At 43.1% G+C, this 21,965-nt stretch overlaps 1 pseudogene; it reads left to right on the top strand.

The window, feature by feature from the left end:
• The first annotated feature begins 525 nt into the window (after window positions 1-525).
• On the top strand, window positions 526-21,754 carry LOC111977836 (kelch domain-containing protein 1-like; annotated as a pseudogene).
• Window positions 21,755-21,965: the final 211 nt, after the last annotated feature.

Below are 21,965 nucleotides of genomic sequence, written 5' to 3'. Positions count from 1 at the left end.
ATAACTGTGACCTTAATTGCCTACCATCTGTAAGTGGTTAGTGTCTTAACAACCGTTCCACAGGTGCATTTTCATTCATGTTTATGGTTCATTGAACAAGCATGGGAAACAGTGTTTAAATCCTTTACAAATGAAGATCTGTGAATTTATTTGGATTTTATGAATTATCTTTGAAAGACAGGGTCCTGAAAAAGGGACGTTTTTTCTTTTGCTGAGTTTACAATCAATGGCTACTAGAAGACAGAAAAACGTGTAGCCTATATTTTAAGTTTTGTTCTCATGTTAAACTGAGCAGAATTATTATATTGGTTTTACCTCGGCCTATAAAATTAACAATTAGAAGTGCATCATTAAACCACACGACAAAATGTAGGATATTGTGTCTATTTCTATCAATTCAAATGTGGCTAGTGTATTATAGCCTAAAAAAATATGTAGAAGATTTAACGGCGGCCGTTAACGCGGCCTTCACCCAGTCACATAATGTTCTGAAACGATTTAAATTTTCCAATAGAAACGCGGCCCAGGAGTTTACAATCCTGAAAAGCACGTTTGCACACTCCGGCTTGCTTTTGCATGTAGCAAGAAGCCATCCCATCTCAGAGCCATTAGCATTCCTATGATCTGGAGAAAGTAAAACCGAGAGACACACAGTGCTTTTCTTTAGTCGCAGTTGATGATGGATACAGGAACCGGTGTCGAGATGTTGAACTCGCTGGAGCGGAGTGATCACACTGCATTCGTGGAAGGGAGCTTTCTTTATGTGTGGGGAGGCTGTAAGGTAAGGTTACATGGGGCAAAGTATATATTTTTTTTTAAAGCCGCATTTGAGCAAAACGCTATAGGCATCACATTTAATATGTTCAGATACCTTTTCCCTCGCGGTTTCTCTCGTGATGTGGGCCTACATCGTGGAGTTGATAGACTCGGCTTTCTTTTCACTAACTAATTCATAGACGTAACCATATTAAGCTCCTATCGACGATAGTATCTTATAGCCGGGGAAGTTTTTTGGGGGCTTCAAATCTCGTTATTAACTTTCAAACGCATCGATTTCAGTACGGTTTTGGAAACAAAATGAACTTATCTTTCATACCGACAGCGAGAAATAATAATACATAATGTGAAATTACTACACACCTTTAATAGGGTTAGGGTTCCCACACGGGCATATTACAGCGCTTGTTTACAGAAAACAAACGGAAGACCGAGGCATAGGCTACCTGTGTTAATTAGTTATCTGCGTCTCCGGACACCTGTGTGTAACGAAGACAGACGCCACAAACTTGTCACTGAAAAATACAATCTGCTGCAACTGTAAAACTGGTTAAAACAGTGTATATATATATATATATATATATATATATATATATAAAAAAGTTGAGGGCTTTATGTTGCTAGAGCCGTACCGCAATTGAGACCCTATTTATGAGATTGAGTATTTGTTTGTTTTAGCTGCCAAAGCCAATTTGCCTCTAAACAGAACATGTAAGGTCTTTGGACAATAAGGTGTAATGTTGGGCTACCTTTTCCGTTTTTATTAATGTTACCACTGCCGAAACTTTTAGTAGGTTTAGCCTATTGTGTGAATTGCTACAATGTTTCACTATCTTATTGACGGTAGATGTTGTTTTTTTGATGTCCCATGACAGTCAGTCTCTGGAACAGAAACACTGTTACCCAGTGATGAGATTTGGCTGTGTGATTTGGAGAGTGGAATATGGTAAGAGTCTCATAATAATCTTAATGTCTGTTTCCTGTTAGACTCAAGCTCTTTAGTCATTGTTCATTTCTTTCAATTATTCTAAAATTAAATGATTCACCTGCCCGCTGCTGTTGACTCTTCTTTGTAATTCATTGTTTATTGCTCGTTAATATCTTAACTTACTTGACCAGGTTTGCAGTGCTGTAGCATGTACACAAGAAAGGCTATCACTCTTCCCTTTTTTTGTTTTTTGTGTTTGTGATAATGCCACCTCCCCCAACACACACTACCCACCCCCCCAGACATACACACTACCCACCCCCCCAGACATACACACTACGGAGCTTTCATTTGCGTGTATGTGTGTGTGTGTGTCAGGGAGCGGAGGGGGATGGAGGGAGAAATCCCTCCGGCCTTATCAGGCGCCTGCGGTTCTTATCACAACGGCACTCTCTACGTGTTTGGAGGGTGTGACCAAAATGGACACACCAACCAGGTAAGAATCGCCCCCCTTTTCTCTTACCCCCCCACCCCACCCTCCCCAAGACAGCAATTATCCACCCGCTGACCTAGGATCAGGTCACCCTAAAGCTTACCGTTTGATTGAGTCAAAACAGTTTCCGCATATATTTTGACCACACTTTGTGATATTTTTGTTTGTTTTGGTGTTTTGCAGGGTTTTTTTCCCCCAGTTGTTCATGCATGTGTAAAGTTCTGGAGCCAAAGTCTACGCCCCTTTGTCTGCGATTGGTCAACAGTAGCGATTCTTCAATTAAGTGTTTGTTGTCATTCAACGACAGACGACTCGTTTTCATGCATATTTTTTCACTTGAGAATTACTGCACCAAACGTTTTAATGTAAAATTGCGTGACTATGACCATCCCAGCAAAAATGTCKAAATGAATGACAAAATGTTATTAATTCAGACTATTTTGAAGYAGTTTTACTTTTGCTACAGTGTCTCAAGAGGGACAAACAGTAGTATTACTGCTTTTTTCTTGTTTTCCAAGCGAAGTTATTTTAAGGGAGTATGCGAGCACAAACGTTCACTTTCTTAGCTAAGTTCAGCAAGGAGCAAACAAACCTATGTATGCGGATGCCTTTACCCAGCTGTATCCTTTCTGACCTCCGATCAGATTGTGTGATTGATAGGGGCCTATTAAGAGAACCAAGAAAAGCCAAAAGCTGTCGGACGTGTTTTGTTTTGCTCATGGCCACGTAGCATTGTTATGAAAACTATTTGTGACATGCAGCCTGGGCTGTAACWTGATATCAGAGAAGTGCAGACAGAGAAAAAGCCAGGAATGTTTTAGTGTTATTCGCATGAACTGTGTTCATGAGAATGTGGCTGCTTGTCGATTGGAAGTGAATTGGAAGCTGACTTTGTGAAAGGGATTTCGAAATTATCTTTGGTAGACCATTAAATCCGGGCTTGGGAAAYTTAAATATATGTTTTTTTTGGTATGACAAGAAAACAAAACTTTCGTGGTAGTTTGTACACTAATAATAATTTGATAGGCATAAGCAGTATGGTAGTAGCTCCACCTTGCTCGCTGATTGGCTAAGTCAAATCAAACTTTATTTATCACATGCGCCGAATACAACAGATGTAGACCTTACAGTGAAATGCTTACTTACAAGCCCTTAACCAACAATTCTTTAAGAAGTTTTAAGGYAAAAAAAGTGTTAAGCAGAAAATAAAAGTAACAAATAATTTAACAGCAGCAGTAAAATAACAAGCGAGGCTAAATACAGGGGGTACCGGTACAGAGTCAATGTGCGGGGGCACCGATTAGTCGAGGTATTATGTACATGTAGATAGAGTTAAAGTGACTATGCATAGATTATAAACTGAGAGTAGCTGCAGCGTAAAAGAGGGYTCTGGGTAGCCCTTTGATTAGCTGTTCAGGTGTCTTATGGCTTGGGGGTAGAAGCTGTTAAGAAGCCMTTTGGACCTAGACTTGGCGCTCTGMTACTGCTTGCCGTGCGGTAGCAGAGAGAACAGTCTATGACTAGGGTGGCTGGAGTCTTTGACAATTTTTAGGGCCTTCCTCTGAAACCYCCTGGTATAGAGGTCCTGGATGGCAGGAAGCTTGGCCCCGGTGATGTACTGGGCTGTACGCACTACCCTCTGTAGTGCCTTGTGGTCGGAGGCCGAGCAGTTGCKATACCAGACAGTGACGCAACCAGTCAGGATGCTCTCGATGGTGCAGCTGTAGGACCTTTTGAGGATCTGAGGACCCATGCCAAATCTTTTGTCTCCTGAGGGGGAATAGGCTTTGTCGTGCCCTCTTTTTACAACTGTCTTAGTGTGTTTGGACCATGATCGTTTGTTGGTGATGTGGACACCAAGGACCTTGAAGCTCTCAACCTGTTCCACTACAACCCCGTCAATGAGAATGGGGGCGTGCTTGGTCCTCCTTTTCCTGTAGTCCACAATCATCTCCTTTGTCTTGATCACATTGAGGYAGAGGTTGTTGTCCTGGCACCACATGGCCAGTTCTCTGACCTCCTGCCTATAGGCTGTCTCATCATTGTCGGTGATCAGGCCTACCACTGTTGTGTTATCGGCAAACTTGATGATGGTGTTGGAGTCGTGCCTGGCCATGCAGTCATGGGTGAACAGGGAGTACAGGAAGGGACTGAGCACGCACTCCTGAGGGGTCCCCGTGTTGAGGATCAGCATGGCGGATGTGTTGTTCCCTACCCTTACCACCTGGGGGCGGCCCGTCAGGAATTCCAGAATCCAGTTGCAGAGGGAGGTGTTTATTCTCAGGGTCCTTTGCTTAGTGATGAGCTTTGAGGGCGCTATGGTGTTGAATGCTGAGCTGTGGTCAATGAATAGCATTCTCACAGATGTTCCTTTTGTCCGGGTGGGAAAGGGCAGTGTTGYGTGCAATAAAGATAGCATCATCTGTAGATCTGTTGGGGCGGTATGCAAATTGGAGTGGGTCTAGGGTTTCTGGGATAACGGTGTTGATGTGAGCCATGACCAGCCTTTCAATGCACTTCATGGCTACAGATGTGAGTGCTACGGGTCTGTAGTCATTTAGGCAGGTTACCTTCATGTTCTTGGGCACAGGGACTATGGTGGTCTGCTTGAAACATGTTGGTATTACAGACTCCGTCAGGGACTGGTTGAAAATGTCAGTGAAAACACTTTCCAGTTGGTCATGCTTGAAGTACACGTCCTGGTAATCTGTCTGGCCCTTCGGCCTTGTGAAGTTTAATTCAAGCTATACAATTCAATGTACTTTGTCTATTTACATGGATATTCATTTTGTGAAGTCTGCAAACAAATACACAAAAACAATACACTATAATACATGTAATGCAGAAAAAACTGGAGAGTTAATGCACACATATTCACAGTTGCTGTGGCCTACTGTCCGACCATGTATTGGACCTACATCTGTCCTATGTCCCACTGTTCAGCAGCCTGATGGCCGTCGGAATGGAACTTGACCTGCTCCTATTCTTGCTGAACAGTGGTACCTAAAGTAMATCTCCTTCTGGAGGGCAGCAGCTCAAATCATATTGGGAAGGTTGTGTGTGGGGTCCTCTATGAATCGTTTGGCCTTTTCCATTGCCCGTCTATCAAAGATTCCCTGAAGACCCTGGGTGTTGACATGCAGTTCAAATCCAATTTTATTTGTCACATGCGCCGAATACAACCGAACCGGTGTAGACTTTACCGTGAAATGCTTACTTACCTTTCCCAACAATGCAGATTTAAAATGCAACAAATTAAAGGAAYTYGTAAAACAATAAATTACAATGAGGCTAGAGTCCAGTGAGTCTGCATAGAGCCAATGCAAGAATGTCAGTGCAAAAAATATAGGGGGTCAATGCAAATACTCCGGGTAGCCATTTTGATTAACTGTTCAGCAGTCTTATAGCTTGGGGTTAGAAGCTGTTCAGGCGTGTTTTGGTCCTGGCACTCCGGAACCGCTTACCGTGCGGTAGCAGAGAGAACAGTCTATGACTTGGGTGGCTAGAGTCTTTGACAATTTTTAAGGCCTTCCTCTGACACRGCCTGTTATAGAGGTCCTGGATGGCAGGGAGCTCAGCTCCAGTGATTTACTGGGTTGTATGCACTACCCTCTGTAGCGCCTTGRGGTCAGATGCCAAGCAGTTGCCATACCAGGCAGTGACCTAGTCAGTCAAGATGCTCTCAATGGTGCAGCTGAATGACTTTTTGAGGATCTGTGGGCCCATGCCAAATTTTCAGCCTCCTGAGGGGGAAGAAGTGTTGTCGTGCCCTCTTRATGACTGGGTTAGTGTTTGGGCCATGATAGGTCCTTAGTGATGTGGACACCGYTGAACTTGAAACCCTCGACTCGCTCCACTACAGCCCCGTTGATGTGAATGGGGACGTGCTCATACTTCTGTTTCCTGTGTTCAAAGATCAGCTCCTTTGTCTTGCTGACATTGAGGGGAYAGGTTGTCGACCTGGCACCACACCACACACTCTCATTGTCGTTGGTGTTCAGGACTACCACCGTCATGTCGTCAGCAAACTTAATGATGGTGTTGGAGTCGTGTGCGGCCACACAGTCGTGGGTGAATGGGGAGTACAGGAGGGAACTAAGCACAAAGTTGTCTTAGTCTGCATAGGAGGTACAGATGTTGTTGGAATTAAAAAAATAAATAAAAAATTCAGTGATGCCATTAAAAGCGAGTGTGCTGTCCATGATATTCCCCAGGTACTAGAAACTCCCCYCTCTTTCTGCCTGTTCAACACCCAGGAATAGCTGGCTTCCTCTGCCTTCCTCTGGAAATCAATGAGCATTTATTTTGTTGAGTGTGAGGTTGTTATAGCACCATTCATAAACCCTGTTTACTTCTGTTTGGGAATGCATTGTGTAATCTGAGAAGTCCACAAGGGTGGCGTCGTCGGCGTGTTTCACTGCCAAGCAGTCTCTGTCTGYGCCTTTCATGTCATTGGTGTGTATGGAGAATAGCACTGGAGAGATTCATTCTTTGGAACCAGTAGGAAGGGATGRTGTGTTGTTGAACTTGGCATACTGCCCCCTGTTCAGCAGGAAGTCCAGCACCCACAAGATAATGCTGGGGTCTACCTGTAGGTGTTAGCGTTTTACACAGAGAAGTTGAGGCTGCATGCAGTTGAAAAGCAGACGAGAATTKCAGGAAAAGGATGCACACACAAGAGTGACAGTGGAAATCCGGTGGGACCATTCTACCCAATGAGAGGGCAGACGCACGCGTGTGAACAACACGCACAACTAAGTKGTTTTTCCTCAGTCGCCGGAATGCCACGTGCTTCCACTTATATCAGTACATTTGTAACAGCCTAAACATGACAAAACGTATATTAGATCAAATAAGCCTCACATAATTTTACACTTTCATAGACACCCACATAAAAAAGGGCTTATCTAACGTGGACAGATTTTGGGCGGAGTAAATCCTTTCTCGTTGGCTTTTCCTCTCTGTCCACGTTGAACACGATATGGGCGTTGAAGCTATTCATTTTCAATGGAGGAAGGGAAGTGGGCAGGGTGACCATTGGGCGACGCAAGCATGGGCGAGTGAACAGGGCAGGCCCAAAATTGGGGAAAGCAGAACTTTATGCAAATACTCATCGCAGCTTGATTGCCCAATCGAAGCTCACTATAGCCTCCAGCCCGTACTGGATTGGCTGTTGATACCTAGCTAGCGTGGCTATCCATACCGTGGATCACGACAATGTGTCACGGGTGCTGTGCAACACCGTCAAGACTGCATCCTCCCCTGATCTGTTCTTCCTGTACACAAACTGCATTGGTTCAATGGCTCCATTCACATGTGACCTGAGACGTGTTGGCATCAAGCTCTCAAGGCACTTCACAACGACTGACATTAACAATACAATAAACTTTATTGTCCATTTACGTGAACATTTATTTCGTGACATCAGCGTACAAAAACACAACGCAAAATATTACATGCAGTACGGAAAAGTTCCGGCACACATTTACATTTTCACATAGTCAAAGTCTCTGCGGCCTACTGTCTGACCGTGTGTTGGGCCTGCATCTGTCCTATGCCCAATTTCCCCAGGGTGGTATTCATTCAGTTCCGCTGGGTTGTTCTCCTTTGGAGCTGGTCAGATCTCAGAGGTCTTCCAGAGTGAGGGAACCATGTGTTCTGAGAGTGAGCTGTTAAAGTGGAATTGACRGCATTTTAGCAACATGAAATCTTATTCAAATCTGTTCATATACACTRCCAGGAAGATGGTTATCTATTTTATTTATTTTCTGACAAGCGATCACTTCGACATGGTCATTTTCATAATTCTCAAACATTCCCAGAATTTATCTATACAAAGGCAATTGTGAAAATCCTATAGCAATATAGAGTGGGAAAGTGGCTGTGCATTTGCACAATTAATAGACACTGCAGTAAATAAAAACATCTGTCTTGTCCAGGACCTGAGTCTAGGCAGACTGGTCCGCCYTAGCCAATCAGAGGTAGTCGGCTTATATGCAAACAAGCCATTTGCCACAAGGGCATGCCATCATTCACTTTGAATTGGACTTTGTTTACAGGCATTTGCAAAAGCGTGACTATAGATCATCAGAACACATTTGGCAAAAGCCACGAAATACACTTCAATTGATTTCTGCAAATYTTTTCATTTGGGAACTTTAGTCCTATTGATCAAACAACCATAAAAAGGTAGGCTGTCTTTCCCTGTCTGCACATCAACAACAAGATCAACGACTAGCCAGAGCAAGATAAGCTTAAATCTAACGAAGGAACATTAGTTGAATCCCTCTGAAACTTTTCKGCTAGTTGGCTGTCAAAATTGCACTGATAAACAGTGGGGAATAGCCGGATTGTCCCTCTGCAGCTTGCCCGCCAATGCATGCGTTGTACCAAACAAGCACCCAAGCTAACTGGCCAAAATTGGCTAGCTTGCTACCTAGCTACTTCCAGACACAAATGAGAACACCTCACTGACCATTTTACTCACACTAGCAGAGAGATCGAAGTAGATCGCTATCCAGAGTGAATTTGCAAACGCAAGAGAAATGCTGACTGGATAACAGTCGTWCCGCCCCAGCTAGAAATGAGGAATCGACCCAGAAGCGGCCCTCTTCCGGGGGGCTGGAACTGATTGAATCGGGTGTCAGACTCGCCCCGGAATCAAAATGAATGACTGCCCAGAATTGGCCCAAGTACATCGGGCCATTTCCGTCTACCGGAATCCCCTCAGAAGCGACCTGATTTAGTAATTTTCAATATTACTATTATACATTTTATGCATACAAATTATACCCATCCACCATAAAAAAAAAAATTATGACGGAGGAAACACCCGGTTACCATGTCAGCTCGCCTGTGCCTGGCCCACCACAGGAGTCGCTACAGCGTGATGGGACAAGGACATCCCGTCCGGCCAAACCCTCCCCTAACTCGGATGACGCTGGGCCAATTGTGCGTCGCCTCATGGGTCTCCCGGTCGCGGCCGGCACGGGTWTCGAACTAGCATCTGTAGCAACGCAGTTTGCACTGCGATGCAGTGGAATTGGCCCGTGACCCAAGTAATACATTTGGGCCCGATAACTCACACCGGAATCGGCCCGAGCTCAATCKCTTCCTCKTATCCGGAATCGGCCCAGATSCACTGTGCTAGCTGGGGAAAAGAGCGATTCACTTTTCTTGCTAGCTAACCAAATGACACGTGCATCTCTAGTTGTGTAGCTACCGAAAAAACAATACGAGAACACATTTTTATTTACAATGATGGCCTACCAAAAGGCTGGGATTGCAAATAAAATATAGGACAAAATGCACATCATGACAAGAGACGCCACAACACTACATAGAGACCTACGACAACAACCTAGCATGGCAGCAACACAACATGACAACAACATGGTAGCAACAAAACATGGTACAAACATTATTGGGCACAGACAACAGCACAAAGGGCAAGAAGGTAGAGGCAACAYTACATGACGCTAAGCAGCCATAACTGTCAGTAAGAGTCCACGATTGAGTCTTTGAATTAAGAAACCTGATAGCAATATATTTTTGGACTACCAAGAAATGTATTGGTGAATTATATTAATCATGCWTTGAACTGCATCCATCTTTTCTGCCTACAATGCCTTAGTGTACATCATGGAATGTTGAGTCAAATAGAAATAACCTTTTTTTTAACCTGTTTAAAGTTGATTTGTAGCATAAACTGGGAATTTGATATTTTGGAGTGATATGATTGTCTGTTTTTCATATCTGCAAAGTACTTAAAACATTGTAAGTTCCACTTTAAGGAGAGTGCAAAAGATGTCTGCCAGTTCATCTGAGCATCCCTTCAGTGGCCGTCCCTTGGTTTCCACTTTCTTTTATCTAGTTGTCTTTAGCCTAGGCTATTTGTTGTTTTAATGGTCCCTTGCAGTTTTCACTTCCTTTTGGTTGCCAGCAGAAAGGGATGTCTGTTTCAGCTCTGCACTAATCCTTGTTATTTGGATAGCATTTCACCATCTTTGTGGGGATTAACATGCCCTCACAGAAATGGCTGTATGCAGTCTGCTGATACTGATAATGTCCCAAAAACATCCTTGCAGGCTATTTATAATTGACACCCCGCCCCCCCCCCCCCACTTGTACAGTTTGCATAGTCACTTTAGCATATTACCTATTTAATCCCCACACATTGACTCGGTACCGGTACCCCCTGTATATAGCCTCGTTATTGTTATGTAATTTGTTACTTTTGATTAGATTTTTTTTAACTTTAGTTTATTCAGTAAATATTTTCTTAACTCTATATCTTGAACGGCATTGTTAGTTAAGGGCTTGTAAGTAAGCATTTCACGGTAAAGTCTACACCTGTTGTATTCGGCGCATGTGACAAATACGATTTTTGTTTGATCTGTCGCTTCATCTGACCATATCTGTACTGCCCTTTCCTATACTTTTGCTGCCCCTGATTGTATTTTAGTAGTACTGGAGGKTTCTGTAGTGACTTATATGCCCTGTTAACATTATCATAACACAAGTCTAATTCCCTATCTCCCCTTGTGCTACAAGTAACATATTGTTCATAGTTTTGTAGGTCAGTGTGACATGAGCAGTAGTTAAAATCTTCAGGAGATAAATTGGTAGGRGATGTTAGCAGCAATTGTAGTAGTATGCTGTGGCTGGTACATAAGCAGTTGGGATAAACACTGAAATGGCGCAATGAGATGCCTAACATTTCGACATCTTTTGCGCTTGATATTTATGGAAGAACACCAGCGTTGGTTTATGTAGAAACACACCTCCTCCGGTGATGCCAGGTCGCGCTCTGCGTGAATGGGACCATAAAATCCATTCAATTTCAGAACATTAGAAATGTCATCAGCSTAACCAAGTCTCTGTAAAACAGAGTGAAAGCGTCTCTATATTCACTCAGAAAGCAGGCATTGGCGTTGAGATCATTTAAGGATCAAAATTGACACACACACACACACAGCTGTCTTACTATACTTGACTTTTTGGGGGCCATTGATTCCCATTCAAAGTCCTATTTTCCCTAACTCCTAAACCTTACCCTAAACTAAACCACTAAGCCTAAAATTGCCTTTTTAATCAAATCAAATGTATTTATATAGCCCTTCGTACATCAGCTGATATCTCAAAGTGCTGTACAGAAACCCAGCCTAAAACCCCAAACAGCAAGCAATGCAGGTGTAGAAGCACGGTGGCTATTAAAACTCCAAACAGAGAGGAGCAGCAGACCTATAGGAAGAAACTAGAGAGGAACCAGGCTTATGAGGGGTGGCCAGTCCTCTTCTGGCTGTGCCGGGTGGAGATTATAACAGAACATGGCCAAGATGTTCAAATGTTCATAAATGACCAGCATGGTCAATAATAATAATCACAGTATGTCGACGTGGGGACCAGAAAAATGTGACTACTTCTCTGATGTTGTTGTTTACTATTCTTGTGAGGACTTTTGGTACTCACAAGTATAGTAAAATGTGTGTGTGCACACACAAGACCAACATAGGGCTACATTGCTTACACCCTAAATGCATCCTCTTGTCTCTACACAAGTGCCTAGGCGGTTGGGGTGTTTCTGGACAGAGCCTATACCTTTTTATGTCTGTGGTACATTATGGAACAACAGTCCATGCTTGTGTTAAATGAGAGCGTAATGTTCCTGTGTTGCTCTGTTGCAGCTGTACAGTGTTGACCTGCTGAAGGATGCTACACCTGGAGGAAAGTGACAGATGCCGGGGGAAACACCCCCTCACCCAGAGACAACAGTCCTGTTGGGTAAACCGAGACAGGTACACACGCACATCATGTTTTACTATGCTTGTGGGGACAAAATAGATTTCCATTCAAAATGTAACCATAACTCCTTACCCTAACACTCTAACCCTAACTCCTTACTCAAACCTCTAACCAAACGCCTTACCCTAAACTCTAACCCTAACTCCTTACCCTAAACTCTAACCCTAACTCCTTACCCTAAACCTCTAACCCTACTCACTAACCTTAACCTAACTCCTTACCCTAAATCTCTAACCCTAACTCCTTACCCTAACTCTAACCCTAACTCCTTACCCTAACTCCTAAGCTTAAAATAGTATTTTACTTGTGGGAAATGTCCCCACGAGGGAAATTTTCCTTGTAGTCTTATCGTTGTGGGGACTTTGGGGGATTTCCGGTACTCACAAGGATGGTAATACACACACACACACACACACACACACACACAAAGACCAACATGGCTACAGAACTTTGTCAGTGTGCTATCTCTGCAAGCACTAAAGTAATGTACACACACACTTTTTTTTATTTTATTTGTTTTTTACTTTTAAGGATTTTAATGAATTTTCATCACATGGCATTTTTGGGTACTTCAGATAATTACAGGTGTCTAAATTTCTCTGGCCATCTTTTTGGCCTTACCTGTCCCACTATTGTTAGTGGAGTGGCTCTGATGGTTGACTGATAGTTTGGGATTTTCCTCCAGCACCTTCACTAATCGGCTTTGTGTATGCGGTAGATTCTGCCTAGATTGAATTTTCATCACATGTAAAATATATAAAATTAGATGATTGTTAAATAAAAAATAGAATGACAAAGCTGTAAAACATTATCCTCACTATAACCCATCAATTTAGTGAATACCATTGGTGTTTAATATGACGGTTTCAGAATATCTTATTTTACGGGGTATTTATTTTTTATTTGACCTTTTATTTAACTAGGCAAGTCCGTTAAGAACAAATTCTTATTTTCAATGACGGCCTAGGAACAGTGGGGGGCAGAACGACAGATTTTTTTACCTTGTCAGATCGGGGATTCGATCTTGCAACCTTTCGGTTACTAGTCCAACGCTCTAACCACTAGGCTACCTGCCGCCCCAGGGTAGGCCGTCATTGTAAATAAGAATTTGTTCTTAACTGGCTTGCCTAGTTAAATAAAGGTTAATAAAACGTGTGTATATATATATATATATATATATGGTTTTACATATATATATATATATATATTAAATGTCAATACATCTTTTTATGTTTTAGCGCCAATACATGTCACAATGTTTTAGCGCCAAACTGATGGCAGATGTGAAAAAAGTCAATAGTTGGAAGAGTTGCAGTGTTAATTGAAAAATAATGGCATTGTTGGTTGATGCTTTTTTTGCATTAGGCTATTTTCTCTTGAACCATATGGTCTATTAACTAGAAACTCATGGACTCAAATATAAAAAATATATTATTCAAGTATAAATGACCATATATTGCCATAGATTACCTGTTAATGATTGAAAATTCTGATTTACTTTGGTAAATTACCGGTAGTTTTGCAACCCTATATTTATGACAGACTGGTTAGGCCTAGAAATGTGACAACGATGCAGAGGAAGAGGGCATTTTAAAGCCTTCTCCCCACACCCATTGTTACTAGCATTAAGGCTAGCCCCACAACAAAAGGTGCTCTTGAGCCATTCGCCAAACATTCACACCTTCTGGCTAACAATGTCTATTAACTGCCTATTCAGATTCACTCAGTTGCAATCCCTCATTTTACTTGCTAATTTACCTACTTATTACATCTCAATGGGAGGAAAATAGCCATTCATAGTAAGGACTGACCTAGATTCCAGTGATGGGTGTATTGTGAACCAACAAAACGATGCAAACATTATGTGAGTGTACACTGTTTTCACACTGCTTGCAATATATGTGAGAGGGTTACTTTAGATGCATTTATGAATCAATAGATACACGTGTAGAGCAGTAAGCAGCTGGATATAGTAATGATGGTGCCATTAGTGATCTTTTGTGTTATTGTTTTATAGGCTCATCTACTTTGGCGGGTATGGATGTAAAACCATAAGAGAGGTCAACAACTCAAGGAACTTCACAGTCCATGAATCATCCTGGGTAAATAAACAAACAATGTAAATACGCTACATTTTCACTGATACTGGAATATGTTTGTGGCATATGTTTATGTTTTACTTGGGTGTTATAACTCCTCAGGCAATGATTGGGACGGCATTCTTTAGGTTCTGGGGCTGGAACAGCGAAGTCAACGTATTTGACACACACACTGCGACGTGGGAAGAACCTGAAACCCATGTGAGTGTGTGTGTGTGGTACTTCTATATTCATGTGAATTAAATGAATGATCTTGTTATTGTTGCAATGTCCCTAATCATGATTTAAGTATGACTTTCTTTTTATACTAGTTTACATTGTATAAGGGTAACTAACCCCCATCTACCATCACTATGTAGCAACTATCTTGTCACTTGTTTTCTGTTGTTGACACATTGCTAAAACTCTTGATGACACGTTCCCTCTTGGCTTCCTTCCGTAGGGTCAGACCCCATCTCCTAGAGCCTCCCACACCAGCGCCGCCCTGGGGGACAAAGGTTACATCTGRGGAGGTCTGGTGAGTGGACCACCATTAGATTCCTGCTGTTTATGGGTGGTCTACAACATCTCTTTTCTGCCATCTTGAAATCAACTCTGGTCCTTTGCTTTGAACATCTTTATCAGTGGTTGCCAACTGTATTGACCTATCAGGATAAGAGAAAAGAAGCTGACAATGTGGCSTCTTGTGAGGAGGATTGAGACAAGGATTTGCTGATTGTGACTGACTWATGTCCCTGTGATTTCAAAACATTTCATCTTTGTGACAGGAGGACACTGATTTGGACATCCACTGTCTGGATCTTGACACCTGGATATGGACACAGATGTAAGCTCATTTACTCTATATCTATATAAAGTATGCGACTGACTGGGTTTGAATCTGGGTCTCTAGCGTGCCTCAAGACTGTTAGATCTAATATGTTTACTCAACCTACAACAACCAGGGGCTCGTCTCTGTAAGAACTTTTGACCTTGTTAGCATGTGTTTAGTGCTATATCTGTGTGTTTGGGTAAAACACTCTGCATTCCTCCAGTGACTTGCCCTCGTCTTTGGTGCCCGTGGGGCGTTCCATGCACACCCTGACCCCAGTGTCTGACCACACCCTCTTCCTGTTTGGTGGGCTGAGTATCACTGGTGATTCTTTAAGTAAGTCTGAAGCTAGCCTGGGTAAACCAGACCAAGTGCTACACTCACTTTTGTTTACCAGGCTAGTTGTCTAACAAAAGTGTTACCTCATTGAATCAACAAATAGATGCATTCGTTTGTTTTTTTTTTTAATTCAATTTTTATCAAACCCTAATGCATTATGGGTGTAATAAGGATTCATAACAGCCCCATCGGTCCCTATAGCACTTATGTCTTTCTAAAATGCTAAAGTGCTTTTGTAATCTCTRGTGGACAGAAGCATGTAACATAACTGGTATTTTAGCATCTGTCAACAGACTGTGGGATGCGATGACTAACGAGGAACTTTGTTCAGCTGCGCAGATTTATCACCACTGATCATTTGGACAAATCACGATTTCGCAGGTGTTCACATCTTTTGACTTCAGGAAGTGGGTGGCACAATTGGCCTGTAGACTAGCCTGTAACTTGCAAAGAGAGGGGGGTAGAYCTACCGCCTTGCTTCCGCCCCTCATTCTCGTATTTTTTTCCTAACGTGTCTGCACCCAGAACTTAATCCAGCCTCTGATGGCATTACTGAAGATTTTAGTTCTGGGTTTCTGAGAGTAGCGCTTTTTGTAAAGAATGACATATATTGAAGGTGGTTTGTAAAAAAAATCTTATACATATCTTTCCTTTAGGTGACGGATGGGAGTTTGACACTCAAACAAATACATGGAGAGAGATGGATCACCTACACCATGACAAGCCCAGGTAGGGGATGGCCATCGAGCCACTGTGTGTGCATATTCTCACTGACATTAGCCTAATTTCCAGTAACACGCCATCTCTGTGCAGATGTTTTGAACCGAGAGACTCAACAAGCAATAGCTTCCTGTAATGCTTGCGACGTTCCTGTTTTTTTATTTCTTTATTCGTTAGATGCCACCAATTAGTGAGAATATATTTATTTTATTCAATAAAACAAAACAAAACAAAAAGTTGTCTGAACATGGTATACCGCCATAGGTTGTGGCATTCGGCRTGTCGGGGCAAGGATAGTGATGTGGTTGTCTTCGGGGGGAGTCGGGACTACGTCCTCCTGATGGACTCGGTACGTATAAGTCTACACTGGGGGAAAAATAAGTCCTTAAGGATGCTTTTCACATTCCCTAGCTTGATAGATGGAGTCTGAATGATGGTTGAATTATGTGCATTTTGTTTCATTTTAATTTGATCAAATAAGTCATCTTATGGTTGAAAGAGACTTAAAAAAAACCTGCCATTGATATGACCGATAACTGATTTCCTAAGGGAACTAGCTTTCTTGGACCAGTAGTTACTGTCACTGCCTTTGGTCATGGTGACCCAATTTCATGCTGCGCATCTTAAACTTGCACTGTTCCCTCAATCACTACAATACTTAATGTACTCATGTTCATCTCAAGTCTGGGCTGAGTGGGAGCTTCCCTGCCGTAGGTATGGGAGGGCCAAGAGACCTGAGGTGGCAGAACAGAGTGTTGGTAAGGGATGGCCAGTTCCTCTTGCTGTTCCATAGGTAAGCACCATGGTCTTGTAGTGGATGCGAGCTTCAACTGGAAGCCACTGGAGTGTGCGGAGGAGGGGGGTGACATGAGTGAACTTMGGAAGGTTGAAAACCAGGCGGGCTGCTGCGTTCTGGATAAGTTGCAGGGTTTTGATGGCACAAGCGGGAAGCCCAGCCAACAGTGAGTTGCAGTAGTCCAGACAGGAGAGGACAGTGCCTGGATTAGGACCTGCGTCGCTTCCTGTGTGAGGTAGGGTCGTACTCTAAGGATGTTGTAGAGCATGAACCTGCAGGAGCGGGTCACTGCTTTGATGTTTGCAGAGAAGGGGTTGTCCAGGGTCACGCCAAGGTTCTTTGCACTCTGGGAGGGTGACACTGGAGTTGTGAACCGTGATGGAGAGGACTTTGACTTGTTGAGCTTGAGGTGGTGGGCCGACATCCAAGTTGAGATATCTGCCAGGTACGCAGAGATGCGTGTCACCACCTGGGTGTCAGAAGGGCGGAAGGAGAAAAGTAGTTGTCATCCGCATAGCAATGATGGGAGAGACCATGTGAGGACATGACTGAGCCAAGAGACGGTGTATAGAGAGAAGAGGAGAGGGCCTAGAACCGAGCCCTGGGGGACACCAGTAGTGAGTATGTGGTGCAGARAGATCCTCTCCACGTCACCTTGTAGGAGTGGCCTGCCAGGTAGAATAAAATCCAAGAGTATGCATAGCCTGAGACGCCCAGCCCTGAGAGGMTGGAGAGGAGGATCCTATGGTTCACTGTCAAAGGCAGCGGATAGATTTGAGGAGGATGAGAACAGAGGAGAGTCAGCTTTGGCAGTGCGGAGAGCCACGGTTAAGTGACCCGTCTTGAAGCCTGACTGGTTAGGATCAAGAAAATRGTTCTGAGAGAGATAACGAGAAACTTTATCAGAGACAGCATGCTCAAGTGTTTTGGAAAGAAATGAAAGAAGGYAAACAGGTCTGTAGTTTGTCAGATGAGTCAAGTGTTGGTTTCTTGAAGAGGGGAGCAACTTGGGCCATCTTTTAAGTCTGAGGGGACTGGGAGAAGSTCTCCAGAGTTGGTCTGGAGGAGGGGATGGGGTCAAGCGGGCAGGTTGTCACACTAGTCGCAGGATGTCATCTGGGGAGAAAGAGGTCAAGGCGTAGGGTAGTTCTGTGAGTGAGACCAGTGGACRCAGTAGGCTGAGTGAATGAGTAGCAGATGTCGTCAACCTTTTTTTCCCAAAGTGGTTGACAGTCGTCCGCAGAGAGGGAGGAGGGAGTGATTAGGATTAAGGAYGGAGAAGGTGGAAAAATTTCCTGGGGTTTGAGTTAGAATCTTGAAATTTAGTGGTAGAAAGTGGCTTTAGCAGAGGAGGAGAAGGTAGAGAGGAGGGAGCGAAAGGATAATAGGTCCTCCGGAAGTMTAGTTTTCCTCCGTTTTCGCTCAGCTGCCCACASCCCTGTTCTGTAAGCTCGCAATAAGTCACTCAGCCACGGAGCAGGAGGGAAGGGCCAAGCCAGCCGGGAGGAAAGGGGACAGTGTGAGTCATAGGATACGGAAAGGGAGGAGAGTAGGGTCGAGGAGGCATAATCAGGAGACGGAAGGGAAAAGGGTTTAGCAGAGGGGAGACAGCGAATATTGCGATGGCGCATGACCATCTGGGTAGGGACTAAGTGGTTAGGTTTGGCGGAAAGGGAGACCGAAAAGGAAACAAAGTAGTGATCATAGACCTGGAGGAGGGCTGCAGTGAGATTAGTAGGTGAGCAGCCTCTAGTAAAGATGAGGTCAAGCATATTGCCTGCCTTGTGAGTTGGAGGGGATGGGGAAAGTGTGAGGTCAAAAGAGGCAAGGTGGGGAAAGAGTTGGAAAGAAATGAATCGAAAGCAGACGTCGGGAGGTTGAAGTCGCCAAGTACGAAGAGTGGTGAYCCATCGCCAGGAAATGAGCTAATCAAGGTGTCAAACTCATTGACGAACTCTCCAAGGGCACCTGGTGGGCGATGGATGACAATGTTAAGCATGAGTGGACAAGTGACAGTGACCGCATGGAATTCAAATGAGGAGATGGACGTMAGAGAGGGAGAAAAGAGAAAATCTCCACTTAGGAGAAATGAGTAGACCTGTGCCACTAGCGCGATGACCAGATACTCTCAGACTATGAGCGAAAACATAGTCAAAAGAAGATAGAGCAGCTGGAGTAGCAGTGTTCTCTGGTGTGATCCATGTCTCCGTCAGGGCAAAAAAGTCAAGGGACCTGAAGGGTAGCATATGCTGAGATGAACTCTGCGTTCTTGACTGCAGATCCGCAGTCCCGAACACTGCCAGAGACCCAAAATTCCACATGGGTTGTGCGCGCAGGGTACACTAAATTAGAAGGGTTGCAGCCAAGGGGTGAGGAGAGTCTGTAAAGCCTACAGGGAGAGGTGCGAACACATAGTTGACAAAGCTACAAAAGAGCAAAATGAAAATCTGTAACTAACTAGGTAAGATACACAAGTGAGAGTGGTGTGAAGCCCTCCTCTCTTTCATTGAATAACTCTGCAGAACAACATGGCAAAACCGTCTTTGTTTCGGGGGGCGGTCTTAGTTTTGCGACAAAATCGACGCGATCGCGGCTTACAGCTGCCGCTGACCAACCAGGGGAGACTGGAGAACTGACAATAATTGCTAATTGCCTAGCAGAGGTGGAGAGCACACCTCCCTGTACTGATTGCCTAGGAGAGGTGAAACCACTCACCCCCCAATACAGCCAGTGATTACCAAACCAAGTCACAAATTGCCCAGCCACTTGATCCTGGTTGAAGTGTCAACAATCTGCAAATTATGAGCAGTCAGCAGTTCACACACGAAGTAGGCCACTGGGAAAACAGGCAGCACTTAAAGTAGATGGCCCTAGCTAGCAAAAAGACAGTACAAGACCACAACAGATAAAGACAACAAATTATACTTATCACTCCTGGAGATATCAGGAGTCCACTAGCTACATTCCGTACAATAAAGAGCCTTGTCTATTCACGTGGCAAACAAGATTGCATTTCCTTGTGAAATATTTGAAAGGAGAATGTATTTTTAACCGAGCCACAAACGCAAGGAATACATTTCTATGTGGAAACTTCTGAAACGACACGTTAAAACACATCGTTCCCTATTTAACATCTTGTTTAGGGGCCATATACTCCTTTTCTAAGTAGACAAAACTTTAGCTGGTTTCGGCTGACGCAAACAAAGCTCAAATGGAGTTAAGGTGATTTCCAACGCAACTGCTTGGGTGTGAGGTGGACTTGAGCTTTTGCGTATAAARGTATGGATTCATACATTAGCTGGTTATGGATCATGAATGGACTTAAAACAGGATCCAGCGTATAAGAACCTAGTCAAGCAAATGCAATGTTTGGGTTTAGGCTTAATATGGTATGGTCTCACTGGGGTCGTTATGTCACTACATACCCTCCATCAATCCATCCATTAATTTACCCATCTCACGACTATGTTACCAACCCTCTGCTTTCAGGTCACTGTTTTGAGGTCTCCATCACAGAACCACTGCAAAGATGTTCTAGTCTTTCAGACCCAGCCATACCCCCTACTCAGGTAAGCCACACACCTGGTGATATGCTGCACTTGAATCAAATGTTGTTAGATCTTTTCAGGACACAAAAAGTAGCCTAATGTAAAGATGAGTCCAGATCCCACGCCATCGGTTGTGTAGGTCCAGCTATACTCTCAAATGAATGGTTTTGGATGGTGGCATATCATAGCCGAATCTACAAAAYAGACTTGGGATGTGGAGTTATCCTCAACAGGTCCACTTTTGAGGTCTGAAAACAACTGACAAACTATGATTTTGGATTGTGATGTCTCTTAATATGGGAATATACTCACTCGCCTTTGGTGTTATATTATCATTTTTAACCACTGATACCAGGACAAATCAACATAGCTATAATCTAGGATCAGTGCTACATAAAGTCATACCATTACAAAACTGTTGTACATCTGTGACCATATGTGTAAGCCAGTGCACTGGCACATGTACAGTAGTCGCCTGTGCAAGTGTGTGTARGTGTTGGGCCATTCTCAACCCAACCATACATGACTAAGTGGTTTAACAAAGTCCACAGTGACCATTTGAGCATGTTGTGCTATTTATACTCCGACTTTGATCGTAACATTACTTGTTTCACTAGTGTTTGTGTTGTGGGATTTCGCTGTGCTTTTCCACTGTGACGTAGTGCTGATTTTATAAATAACTTTGATGAACCTTACTGTAAATGTGCAATAGAGATTTGACATGTTTAATGTGAAACCGTAAACTTAACACCAATTATTTAAGCCTTAACCAGAGAGAGAACTATTTTTAGATATTCAATCACTACTTTTCTCAAGTCTGTGTATTTACACYCATTGTATATGGTTGCCATGCTAGCTATAGTAACATACCTTTTTTAGTTTCCAGCACCTGGTTATCCGTTGATGTTTTAACAAACCTGTACTTCAATTTCTCTTTCTAGATTATGTAAAGACTGCATAGGATGTAACGCTGATGTTTTGCAAGAGCAGCTTTTGTGGCTGCCACCCAAACTACAGGAGAGCGTGGACAAGAGAGTGTCCTTCTTCAGGATCGGCCCAAACCAGGAAAATAAAAAACGGTTGGACCTGGTTTTAGATTGACAGTATATTTTACTTGATCTATATATTACATGACTTAAGTTTTATTGACTGTTTTGTTTAAGTGTGGTATTCTATGTTTTTATCAGAACTTGTTCATTTCACTTTTCTAAAGCTCATTAGGAAATGAGTCTCATTTGTGCATCGGTCTAAAGCTCTTCTCACACAGGTTTGAATGGGAGATGGCTACAGGTAGTAAGGTTGGATATTTGGCAAACATTTTTTTAGCAATTAATGTACAATCAATAGTAGCCCATTTAACTTGACAAAATGAAAACAGGAAAATAAGGTTGTTGTATTTTCTTTTTAATGTTGATTAATAAAATTTTGCTGACTTAAAATATTGTTGGATGTGCTCTATTCAAAGCCTACTCTTTGGTTAGACTGGGTACCTCAACAATGCTAMCTACATAGGATATGTTTAGACAGGCAGCCCAATTCTAATCAAAAGGCCAATTAGTGAAAAAAAGATCACAATTGGCTGCCTGTCTAAATGCAGCTATTGAAGTAGTCCCTCTTGACAGCTACACATTGGCTGGCACAAGATTTCAA

Source organism: Salvelinus sp. IW2-2015, linkage group LG18 (genome assembly GCF_002910315.2).
Source record: "Salvelinus sp. IW2-2015 linkage group LG18, ASM291031v2, whole genome shotgun sequence".
In the NCBI taxonomy this organism is placed as follows: Eukaryota; Metazoa; Chordata; class Actinopteri; order Salmoniformes; family Salmonidae; genus Salvelinus; species Salvelinus sp. IW2-2015.
The sequence above is the reverse complement of the archived record's forward strand: the minus strand, read 5'-3'. Positions and strand labels throughout refer to the sequence as shown.